General features: G+C 38.4%; 1 protein-coding gene across 5 annotated transcripts in view; it reads left to right on the forward strand.

Annotated features, from left to right (window-relative positions):
- The window catches only part of PBK (PDZ binding kinase), a 1,262,077-nt gene that overhangs the window by 100,195 nt on the left and 1,149,262 nt on the right, over window positions 1-12,620 (forward strand). For 2 of the 5 annotated variants that reach the window (XM_044062675.1, XM_044062677.1), the window contains exon 2: window positions 8,910-9,036. The exons of the other annotated variants lie outside the window; for them this stretch is intronic. The gene's annotated coding sequence lies outside the window, so the exon portion shown is untranslated. The remainder of the gene's footprint in view (window positions 1-8,909; window positions 9,037-12,620) is intronic. 5 annotated transcript variants of the gene reach the window in all.

Here is a 12,620-nt window from a genome sequence, read left to right on the forward strand (position 1 = left end):
AGGGGCACATAAACCCTCTACCAGGAAAATCTACAACAGTAAATGGAAGCATTTTTCCATCTGGGCCAAGGATAGGGATTTGGATCCTTTCTCGGCTCCCATTCCAGCAGTTCTGGAATTTCTGTCCCACATTTTCCATCGGGGGCCAGTTCTTCTACTGTAAAGGTTCAGATGGCTGCCATTTCTCATTTCCACGTCGGGGATAATCTTAAACCCTTAGCTTCCACTAAGATATGCAAGACCTTTTTGAAAGGCACCTTTCTCTTAAAACCTCTGGTTAAGAAGGCGGTTCCCCCATGGGACTTAACTCTAGTTCTCCAGGCCCTAACGAGTCCACCCTTTGAACCTGCACCTTCCGTTGACTTAAAGTTCTTATCCTGGAAAATGGCCTTCTTGATTGCGATTACGTCGGCTAGGAGAGTATCTGAACTTCAAGCCCTTTGTACGAAACCTCTGTACTTAGTTTTCCATAAGGATCTCTCAGGGCTAATCCTTTATTCTTGCCTAAAGTGGCCTCCGAGGCCAATATCAATCAAATCATCAATTTGCCTGTTTTCTTTCCCAACTTTCAGAACAAAGGGGAATATAAACTGCATTTGTTGGATGTGCATAGACAATTGCGTTTTTACCTGCACAGGACAGCTGCTTCTCGCAAATCAGAACAGCTTTTCGTGTCTTTTGCTAAGCCGTCCTTGGGTAAGCCAGTTACAAAAGTTACTTTAGCCAAATGGATATCCCAGTGCATCCTACAAGTCTATTCGGCGTCCGGTAGACCAGAACCCTTGGGGGTTCATGCTCATTCTACCCGTTCTATGGCTACCTCTGCAGCATTTTGGTCAAGAGTCCCCTTAGATGACATCTGTTCAGCGGCTACTTGGGCCTTTTCTCATACCTTCATTTCTCATTGCAAGCTAGATCTGATCTCTAGAGGCAGGGCAGCCTTTGGCTCCGCAGTGCTCTGGAATATCCTTCCATGAGGACCTCCAAGTTTTTGGTAGCTGGGGACTCTGTCCCACAGGTTGCTGATCAAATGAAGTTAACTACTTCAGATAAAGAAGTTATGTACTCACCATAACGTTCCATCTGAGTAGGTAACTTCATTTGTCAGCAACCAACCCCCCCCCTTCCTTCCCCCTAGCCTGTTTCGTGATCTTTTTCACTACAGAAGGTATCCTTCTGTTGCGCTTCAAGTTAGTGTTTCTCTTCGAGTATGTTTGATTATTGCGGTTGATAAGTGGCAAACTCAATCTGAGGACTGGAGGGAGGTAGCAGGGTATTATGGGTAAGGGGGAGGAGCTGAGAGCTCGGATGTTTAGCTTGGAAAGCTGCCGGCTTGGATCCAGGTCGGATCCGATACCCACAGGTTTCTGACAAATGAAGTTACCTACTCTGATGGAACGTTATGGTGAGTACATAACTTATTTTTTTTGTCATTTCAATGAGAGGTTCACAGCATTCTGTTAGAGTATTTGGAGAGTATCGTATGGCGAGTCTTAACCTGATGATGAGCATGTGCAGGACCAGGACTGATTAAGATGTTTAAGTAGTGGTTTAAAACTATTGAGTTTGTCAAACTTTTATTTCACTTAAATTTATTCAAAGCTTGCATCATGATCATGATAGTCTTCTGTTAGGCAGTGATTGTTCTAACACCACAGATGTCTGCTTACTGACAAAATTACAATGTGTGATCTGTCTGTTTTAGAGTGGACTTTGGACGACCTTTGCAGATTAAAGGAAACAGTAATGCTAAGAACATGAAGCTTGACAAAGATTAGTTCAGCCCTAAAGTACACAAACTAATCCATGGTGGAGTTCATTGTATAGGTTAGAGAAATAAGGTACAAGTAGCAAGGGAGCACAGAATGATGAGAATGATAAAGGTAAGGAAAATAAGAATTGACCTAAATGGGAGGAGGAGTAATACTTGAAAAGTGAACCTTGATATCACAATGGAGGATACTGAAAATGGACTGAAATGGTTGAATGCTGGGTAATGCACTGGGGATGGTTACCAGATAGAATATCAAGAGAGTTGGCTATAGTTATTTTAGAGGAACCTTGTCGGAAGTCTTGAAAGAGCATACCTTTGTATTAACAAAATTCTTCTGTTTGATTTTGGTGCCCTGTAAAATAATTTTAAAAGATACTAAAGATGCAGAACGTCTTAACTTTAATACTGATATATACATACACATACAGAGCAACAGCATTTCACAGTGGGCAATCATTTCAGTTTAGCAAGTTTTTAATGAGACATCAGATGTGAATTTTTCCATTGCTACAGTTTCTTTTCATGTAAAAAGGGCTTTGATTCAGTCCAATACAGAAGGTTAAAAGTAAGTTGTAGGATATGGAGGTTAAGTGAAGACTAGGTTGAAAAGTAATCTGATGATTGGGAGGAGTGATGGTCTTTAAAGATCAGCACTAAGACCTGCATATTTTGGTGCTTTTTCCTGACATTGTGGTGAGATTATATGTGGAAAGTGAAAAAGGTGGCCCTTAAAGTACTGACATGGGACATGTTGGACATGCAGAAATAGCCACTCACCTGCATTCTGCACATTGTATTGTGGCGTGGCTTTGGGTATAATTAAAGACGGAATAAAGGTGGGGATTGTGTCAAGATGAGATTTGATTTTTTTAATTTTTATCATTTCTGGAGTTTATTTTTAGTGTTGTGTGGCTGTTTCCATGTGTAATTGGATGAGAGAAACAAATGTTCATGGGTAGATACTAGGCTAGCTGCCCTTTTGAGACATTTTAAGCTTAGCCAATTTCCCTTTCAAAGATGAGGTCAAAGGTGAAACCTGTACCCTTTGTCTTTGAAGCAAACACCTTATTGTAAAACCACCAAAACAGTTCCTTAGAATCACACAACAATAACCCGGAAGAAGTGTTGAGAAGTTATGCTAAAATGTATGACAATACAGGAGTTAAGACTCCAAAACTATATGGGGATAATATTAGAAATTATACCATGACCCCCCCCCCCCAAAACGTGCACGCTGATTGGCCAGCGTGCCCGTTGTAAATCGAGTTATACTAATGGAAAAAGGTCCGGTCGCCCGGACTTTTTTCCATTAGTATAATTCGTTTTTTTAAAACACTGTCTCGCTATGTTAAATGGGTTTAACATAGCGAGACAGCTTTAAAATAAGCAATGGAGTCCGTTGCTTATTTTAAAGCTGTCTCGCTATGTTAAACCCCTTTAACATAGCAGTGTTAAAAACAACGGAGAAAGCAAGATCTCCGTTGCTTTTTTTTAGTGTCTCGCTATGTTAAATGAGTTTAACATAGCGAGACAGTTTTAAAATAAGCAACGGAGATGTCCGTTGCTTATTTTAAAACTGTCTCGCTATGTTAAACTCATTTAACATAGCGAAACACTAAAAGCAACGGAGATCTTGCTTTCTCCGTTGCTTTTGCCCACAGCTCTGATGTACTGCGCAGGCACGCAGTACATCAGAACTGCCGCGGATGCCAGACATCTGAGGAAGGGCAGTAAACAGGCATTATACTATGCCATTATTTAAGAAAAGTAATAGTTTCTTTTCTTAAATAATGTCATATAATAGCAATAACCACTTCTGGGTGTGGGTAATGCTAAATTTACCCATGGTTGGCTTTGTTTGGTCCCTCGGGCTTCGCCCTCGGGACCAAACCACGCCAACCGTGGGTAAATTTAGCATTACCCACACCCAGGCGTGGGTTATTGCTATATTATTGTAACAAAAAAGAGACCTCGAGTAATTCTTTGTTTCTAAACATACTCTTTTTTTCGGGTAGATTTAATGAATTAGAGGGTATTGGAAACAAGTGGAAGTTCCTTCACTTTCTCAAATAGAATTGAGAATTTTGTTTCAAAGAGGACGGAATCTAAAAGATTTTTTAGTTCATAGCAGATGTTCCAAACCTAAGGAAAGAGCTATAAAAAGTTTGACAGAATTAGGAACTTTCCCTTCTGGAAAATGTTCCATTTGTCAGTATATTACAACTAGTTTTGACAAAATAGAAGGAAAAACATTTTAGACTCAGGGTACTTTATACTTGTATAAGCAGAGGGATAATCTATGCTATAGGTTGTTCGTGTAGAAAATATTATATAGGTGAAACTAAGAGGAGTTTAGGTGAAAGGATAAAGGAAACATATAAGATATTAAGAAGAACAAGATTATAAGTCCCATAGCGGAACATTTTAACAGGGTACATTTGGGAGATGTTAAGAATTTGAAGGTAACAGTTTTGGAACAAGTCTCACAGCAGTATGGAAATGTAGAAATGTTGAAACATTTATTAAGGAAAAAAAATCTGTTTTTATTTTTAAATACAACACCTTACAACCTAATGGTTTGAATAAGGAATGCAATTGGCAAAGCTTTGTTTAATGTTGTTTTAACTTTAAGAAAAGTATGAGCTTAATTTTAGTAAATTGAATGTAATTGATTTATTGAAGGAAGTGAAATGATGTTAATATATAAAATGAGAGGTTTTAGTAGAAGAAGTTTTTACTCTGTAAAGGCTGATTGTGGCCGAGGCGCTAAGAGAATTTTATAGCAGCGTTAAATAATGTTTGGTGAACGGAAGAACAACATTTCACTGGTCTTTTTTCTTTGTTGTGTGACCTTAACCATTATGTCAACTTCCAACCTCTTTAAGAATGGTTTAAAGTGATGTAATTTACTGTGTTCTTTAGTCTGCAAAGTGATCTAGAGATTGTAGAAACTGACAATGAAATTGCAGATGAGGTATGGTATATTTACACAGATGCATTTTATTCTAATAGTAGCTGTGTATATGTGTATGTGGTGTATAGATAATCCAAGACCACAGAGTCTGATGGCCATTCTTGCCTTGCCAGTATCCTCCCTCGTGGTGCAACTCCTTCCTCCAGGATGGGCATACCAGTCGTTCCCAGAGTAAATTGCTGACTAATTATCTAGGTTGTGCTTAAATAAAGATAGTAACTCGTACTGCTTAAAATGCAGGGGAAGTTTATTTCAGAGGTTTTGGAGTAGCAAGCTTGGAAACCTGTCCCTCCATCATATTTTTATTTTCCTTTTGGGGAAAAAAATTAGGTTCTTGGTTCTAATATTGGTGGAGATAGCGGCCTTGTGGAGATGCAGGAAATCCATGCTATCCAGGTCTGTAATGGAACAGTAAGTAAATGATGGCGTGATTACCTCTTTAGACCTGGATTTATATCCCTTTGTCAATTAGCTGTGCTTAATAAAAGGATTTCCTGACAGCTGTCACATGATGGTCAAAAGAGAAGGAGGCTATCTACTCACATTTATATGTAACTGATTGCATTTTTGTTTCATATTGATGTTTTTGCCAATACAGTGTGAATAAGGGACAGGGGTTTCAACCAAAACTAATGATATTACATTTGTTAGCATTTAGTTTGCATTTTTAGTACACCAAAAGTTCACAAGAGGAATTTAGTTTTGAAGGGTTTGGGTGACTCAACTTCGCTTGCAGTCGCCTGCAAACTTTTTTTAGTCAGAGGTTTTGTGTCTGCTTGGAAATCTAAGAAGTAAATATTTAATAGGAAAGGACCCAGCACAGAGCCCTGATGGACACTAGTGGTCACTTTTTATACTCCCAGATGAGGCACCTGCAACTTGCATAGTTTGAGTCGGTCTTTCAGCCAGTTTGCTATCCATCTTACCATATATGGGTTTATTTTTATTTAGCTTTTTTATGATGCTAGCATGGGGAATGGTGTTTGAAAGCCTTGGCCAGGTCAAGATGCACTGTTTAAGCATGGTCACCATCTTCAGTCCCTCATAACCCTTTTTAAGAGGTTTACCATATTCAGTAAACAAGTTCTGTCATTCACAAAGCCAAGCAGTTGGGAGATCAAATCTAATAAGAGTCTTGATATTGTAGTTTATAAGGTAAGATAAAATACTTTCCATGGCTTTGCAGATGAGGCTTGTAAGGCTGATAGGCCTGTAATTACCTGCATCAATTGTAAGGCCACCCATATGGAGGGGTATCGCCATTGAAGTGCACCACTCCTTTAGGACAAAATATAGTAACATAAAGTGGTGCCACCAGGAGGATGCCTAGCATAGAGGGAAAGCAGGCATAGGTGAGGATTTTTAGATAGCCAGTACTACTGAGAACTGTAAAATGTGGTATCTGGGCAGGAGCGGACTTAGGTCAACTGGTGCCCTAGGCAAAAAGGCTCCACAGCACACCCCTACCACACTTACCTGGTGCCCCCATCTTGGTCTACCTACACCAAGTAAATACTGAAAAAGCACCCCTGCTAGAGTGGCGCCCTAGGCGGCCGCCTAGTTGGCCTATGCCTGAGGCTGGCTATGCTGGTAGGAGCGAATAATGCTGATGTACAGGCAAATGCACAAACGGCAAATAACTAGACACTGGTCTCCAAGATGCCTGCAGACCAAGTAATATAATTCAGTTGTTCCCTTGCACCTTTTTAAGGCCAGGATAATTTCAGCATGCCAAAAGCTGTTGGAGCCAAGAATCCAGACAAGCTTGGAGTGTACTGGCGAAAGGAGAGAGAAAAAGCTGGAGTAGTGTGCTCTTGAGATGGAAATCTGTTTTGGGAAACTAACTGCTAGTGGAATGTCTGGTAACTGAGACTTTCATTTGGTTAACCAGAGAGCTGTTAGTAAAAGGCTTACATTTTTTTACCAGTGGAAATCCTGGTGATAACCACTTTGAGATGCCTAATTTGAAGACTGTTGAGAGAGACTGTTTGCTTGAGAATTGCTTAATAGAAGGGTCACCCACTGTTGAAGGGGTAGGGGTATGTGTTGGAAAGGTAGTGGCACTAACTGGGCAAGCATGTCTTGTACATGCTGAAGAGCGGCTTTGACTGGTGTAATTCACCTATCCACTACCTCTTCTGGTACAGCCTCAACCACACTCCGAAGCCCCAGTTCAGTGAGGCATGCCATGCTGCTACGTGCCGGAGTGCTTGCATGGTCTGCACCTCCACTCTTGCCCCTGCGAGTATGGCCCCGGACAGGCAAAGGGTGTTCTCTCTCTAGGCTGGGAGGTACGTGTCTGGACTGCTCCTGAGGGATTTGAACCTGTATAAAAGAAAAAAATGAAATGGAAGTGAAGCAAAAACAGCAAAGTAGAAACAAACACAAAAGCAAAATAATAAATAAGGGGGAAAAAGGGATGAGGGGGAGAAAACAGAAAATAGCGCAATAAATCCACACAGTACTGTTGTAATGCAATGTATCAAGTCAATAAACCATTCAGAAAAATGTCTTTATTGAAGTTCAGTTGTGTATGGGAGGTGCTTATGCATAACCTTGGTGTAGTGATTGCAGAAGTGCTTATGTAACTTGTTGCAAATGTTGTTTAATAGTAATGCTTATGCATACTTATGACAACTTGAAATGGTTTTGTTTCATTTCTATGCTTTACAAACCTATTTTACATTACACAGTTATCAAACATAAAAGAATCGGAAACTACTGCCATTACCCCAACTTTTTTTTAAGCATGAGTATCGCATTTTCCTTCAGGTTTTCCTGTCTTCCTTTGAATTCCTTTCCAATGCAAAGGTATATCAACAGTTGTTTGCAGCATTACTACTGAAATCCCTTTTAAAAGTATTGCTGTATTACTGTTTATGCTACGATGAATTATATGCAGTAATTTCTGCTATAGTTAATTAATAAATAAATATCTTATGGACACCTTCTGTACTTAGATTCCACCAGCCTCATAGCTGTTCTCTTTCTTGTTGAGAATTATAAATGATTCCTTCCTTAGCTACAAATAAGAGTGTAAGATAATCTTGTTTACCTGTATTTGACTGTATTCCACAAATACACGTTTTATATTCTCTGTACTCATTTTTATTTATATCGTATCCTGTCAAGAGTGTAACTTTTACATGCATACATGTGTATTACAATTAAGTACTGAAATATTTTCCTGCATTGAATAGGGTAGTGAAGAATTACAAATGCAGGTATGTGTCTTGTTTTAGAAAATGCACGTGTCACTATGTGGAAAACCTGAACTGCAAAGGCTGAAATTAACAATTCAAGGAAGTGTGAATTTCCTTTACTTCAAAACTTTGTTTAATGTACAGTAATGAATTATAACTGCTGATTCTCTGAAAGGGTAGCAGTAGGTCTTTGCTAAATAGAAAAAACCCTTTTCTGATCCCCCAACAGTCAGTCTGACTAGGGTGCGGTGAGTGTCATTTCAGCCATATTGTATGTGCAGCAAGATGTACTTATGAACAATTAGGTTCATCCATTCGTTTCACTTATATTTACTTACTTCTCACAAAACTGCCTTTTTGTAATAACAGGAAAAGGCCTTGCAACTTTTTCAATGCAATGCTGCACAACTCTCTGCTTCTGTAACTGCAGGTTTTATTTCTAACTGTATTACATGCAGTCAGCATTACTAATATTTGAACATAATACATTTTAGCTGTAAAGGTTACTAATTTCATATTTTGTCATTTTTATTTGACTGTAACCTCTCAATTGGTAACAGCATATTTTCTGTCTGTCATGAACTGATGGATGGCTGACTACATGAAATGGTATTTATTTTTTCTTAATGCATTTCAGAATGTTATCTCAAGCACTTATTTGAAGGATAAGGTATTTGACTGTTGAATTACATGTACTTGTACAATGTTTTCTCGTGTGTATGTGTGTGTGTACACACACACACATTTAGTTATATGGATTAAAAATTGTACTTACCTTCTCGCCTGAACCTGATCAACCCACTCTGCCAGTTGGTCAGCACTAAGTCATCATACCTGTGACGGCACGGCTGACTGATGTGCGTTATACCTGTCAGAGTAACAGGTGGTCACCCAACTCCTGCCAGATAACAGTTTTCTTACAAATGCTGATATGTGCACATATCTGTATTTTCTCCAGGTACGACTCCTTCAGAAAGTAGAGCGTGATAAGGGTCTCTTTCTCACACCAGCCAGGAGCTGCGGCCCGGTGCTTTTAAAGGTGCTGCCATCATTCTAAGTGCCAGAAGAAGAATGAGGAAAGTATGGTGAGGGCTTTATTAACTAAGGTTAGACCCACTCCCTTTGAGGTGTGAAATCACCTTAACCAAACCTTTTTTTACTAGCAAGCTTATGAAACAAAGTATTGATAACATTAATAGGTCTAGTGTAACCACAAATGCTCTGTCACATTGTTTTTATTCACAAAAGCAAACAGCACAGTACACAATTACTAACAGATAATTTCTAACTTTATGTAAATGAATTACGTGTTGATAGTAATATCTATTAATATTTTCACATTTTTTCTTAAGTCCCATGTGAATGCGTGTCACCAAATGCAGACATATAATTTTTTGTAATTTTTTTCCTTTTCTTTTATTAATAGGTAATGGAGAAAGAAATATCAAAACAGTGTAAGAAACTTCTGTGTGGAAGATTTTCAGTCCATATATTTCTAGTTAATCACTGTATATTAATCAGATCAGACAATAGTAGTAGAAGTAGCGAACGTAAACTCGTCTTAAGTCAAAACAAAACAAACCAAAAGTAATAATAGAAAATATATAATTGTACAGCATTACTAAGTATTCGAAAGTAATCCAAGCAAGACAAGCAGTCTGTTTCCAGTCAAAAATCCTTTATTAAGTACACAGACAAGCGATCCAATTAAAACAAAAATAGAGTAATAATTTCCTCACAAGCTTTCTAAATATATATATATATATATATATAATTTTTATCAGGCATGGGAGTGGTTTATTATGCTGTAAAACAAAGTGTTATTGGTACACATGTTAAATTCACATCCCTTCCCCCATCAGTGTGACATTCAAGCTGGTCCTGCCCTACGTAGTAGCTGTCATAATAATATATAACCCTTATGTACGTTAAATAAAATTATATAATGATGTGGTACCTCTTATTTAACTAAATTATTAAGTAGATTATTAAGTCTGTGATTTTATCCAAGACAATATACTACTACTACTACTTCTTTCGGCTGCTCCTGTTAGAGGTCGCCACAGCAGATCAACTGTTTCCATTTCTTCCTGTCCTCTGCATCTTGCTCTGTCACACCAACCACCTGCATGTCCTCTCTCACCATATCCATAAACCTTATCTTAGGCCTCCCTCTTTTCCTGTTACCTGGCAGCTTCATCCTTCTCATCTTTTTCCCAATATACTCTGCATCCCTCCTCAGCACATGTCCAAACCAGCATAATCTTGCGCCTCTGGCTTGGTCTCCAAACCTTCCAACATGGGCTGACCCTCTAATATACTTATTCCTAATCCTGTCCATCCTCGTCACACCCAGTGCAAATCTTAACATCTTCATCTCTGCCACGTCAAGCTCTGACTCCTGCCTTTTTGTCAATGCCACTGTCCCCAACCCATATAACATAGCTGGTCTCACTACCCTCTTGTAGACCTTCCCTTTCACTCTTACTAGTCTGTCACAAATCACTCCTGAGACACTTCTCCACCCCACTCCATCCTGCCTGTACTCTCTTCTTCACCTCTCTTCCACACTCCCCATTACTCTGAACTGTTGATCCCAAGTACTTAAACTCAGCCACCTTCACAACCTCTACTCCCTGTAAACTCAGCCACCTTCACAACCTCTACTCCCTGCATCCTCACCATTCCTCTATCCTCCCTCTCATTCACACATACATATTCTGTCTTAGTCCTACTGACCTTCATTCCTCTTCTCTGTACATTACATCAGCATTACTAAGTATTCGAAAGTAATCCAAGCAAGGCAGACAGTCTGTTTCCAGTTGAAAATCCTTTATTAAGTACACAGACGAGCGATCCAAGTAAAAAACAAAAATAGAGTAATAATTTCCTCACCAGCTTTCTAAATATATATATACTTTTTATCAGGCATGGGAGTGGTTTATTGTGCTGTAAAACAAAAGTGTTATTGGTATACATGTTAAATTCACATCCCTTCCCCCATCAGTGTGACATTCGAGCTGGTCCTGCCCTACTTAGTAGCTGTCATAATAATATATAACCCTTATGTACTTTAAATAAAATTAAATAATGATGTGGTACCCTCTTATTTAACCAAATTATTAAGTAGATTATTAAGTCTCTGATTTTATCCAAGACAATATACTACATGGCTGGAAATATATCAACCTTAGTTCATTTGGCAATCAAAATATATATATAAATATATACATATACATTTTGCATGTAAAAATCAATTTCTAGTTTCATAACCTATTGCTAACAAAGATCGCTTTTGACCTTCTAGACTTCTTCAGGTCTGTGTACAAGAACCCTAAAAACCTATATAATTGTATAATTAGTTAGTATTGTTATTACTCATCATTTCGAATAAAGTGGGTAAAAGAACCAGAAAAAAATAAAAAAAATGTATGTATGATGATGGAAGCAAAATATACACTAAAATTTCAACTGATTTAAAATGGTATTTAAAACCAATTTGTAGAATAAAATAAAATACAGTTAGTCATGTAAACAATGTGGCAATTTTCTAAGTTCCAGTGCACTTTTAATTGAACAGTAGTAGTTTAGTCCAGGCTTCCTAAAAGAGTTCAGCTTTAATTGCCACATGAGTTCATGTTTCTACAGAATATTTGGGATGTCTCCTTCAAGATCACCCATGTCTATGCGATCCAGGATCTGGAAATTAAAACCTGTGTGTCTTTTATGAAGAGAAAGGTGTTTGGCTAGTGCATTATTTTTACATCCAGAGCGGATTTCTGACAGATGACATGAAATCCTACGCTTGAGTTTATTTACAGTCTTGCCCACATAGAATGCATCACATTCATTGCACTGTGCCCTGTAAATTACTTTTTTAGTCTTAGTCACCCCCTGCACTGGTTTTAATGATCTCCTTTAAATAAGGGCAATAAAAACTATCTCCTTGCTGTATAAATATACAAAATGTACAATTAGTTTCACATCTTTTAGTGCTTTTCTCACATGGTCTAGGTTTAAATTCAACAAAACTTCTAATGTTCCTGGCCTTCCTATAAAAAAATGATGGGGCTTCACCTAAGATGTTAATCAGAAAAGGGTTTCCTGTGACAATGTCTCAGTTTTCTTCAATAATATTTTTGATACTGTGCTGTCAGGATGCAGCTATTTTTGCATTTGTTATTCTCTGTGGAATCATTTTTCTACTGGGGAGGTTGAGTGAAGGTGCTTCAGTCCTTTTCAGTTCTATAATGGGTTCCAGGATGTTTTCTAACATCTGACTTTCATAGCCTCTCACTAGAAAATCATTCTCTAAGTTCAGGTTTCTCAAAAATGGTTCCATCTCTGGTAATTCGAGCTAATGTATAGCCTTGGGACTTCACTACATTGTACTTGTTTTTTGTAGGATGTAGACTTTTACTGTGGAGTAATAAGTTAACCCTCGTTGGTTTTCTGAATAGGTCAGTGGTGATTCTGTTATTGTTGGTGTCCTTGGAAGTCTGCGTATCTAAGAAAGTGGTTGAAGTACAGCTATGGAAAGAGGTAAACTTCAGGAAGGGAGTCGTTTGATTGAGGTTCATAGGTAGGTACTAGGCTTTCTGCCCTAGGGCATTTGTAAGCCTAGCTAGAATATGTTGGCTTTCGCCTCCCTTTTAGACTAGATTCCTGA

Source organism: Protopterus annectens, chromosome 2.part1 (genome assembly GCF_019279795.1).
Source record: "Protopterus annectens isolate FY-2018-M chromosome 2.part1, PAN1.0, whole genome shotgun sequence".
NCBI classification, from domain to species: domain Eukaryota; kingdom Metazoa; phylum Chordata; order Ceratodontiformes; family Protopteridae; genus Protopterus; species Protopterus annectens.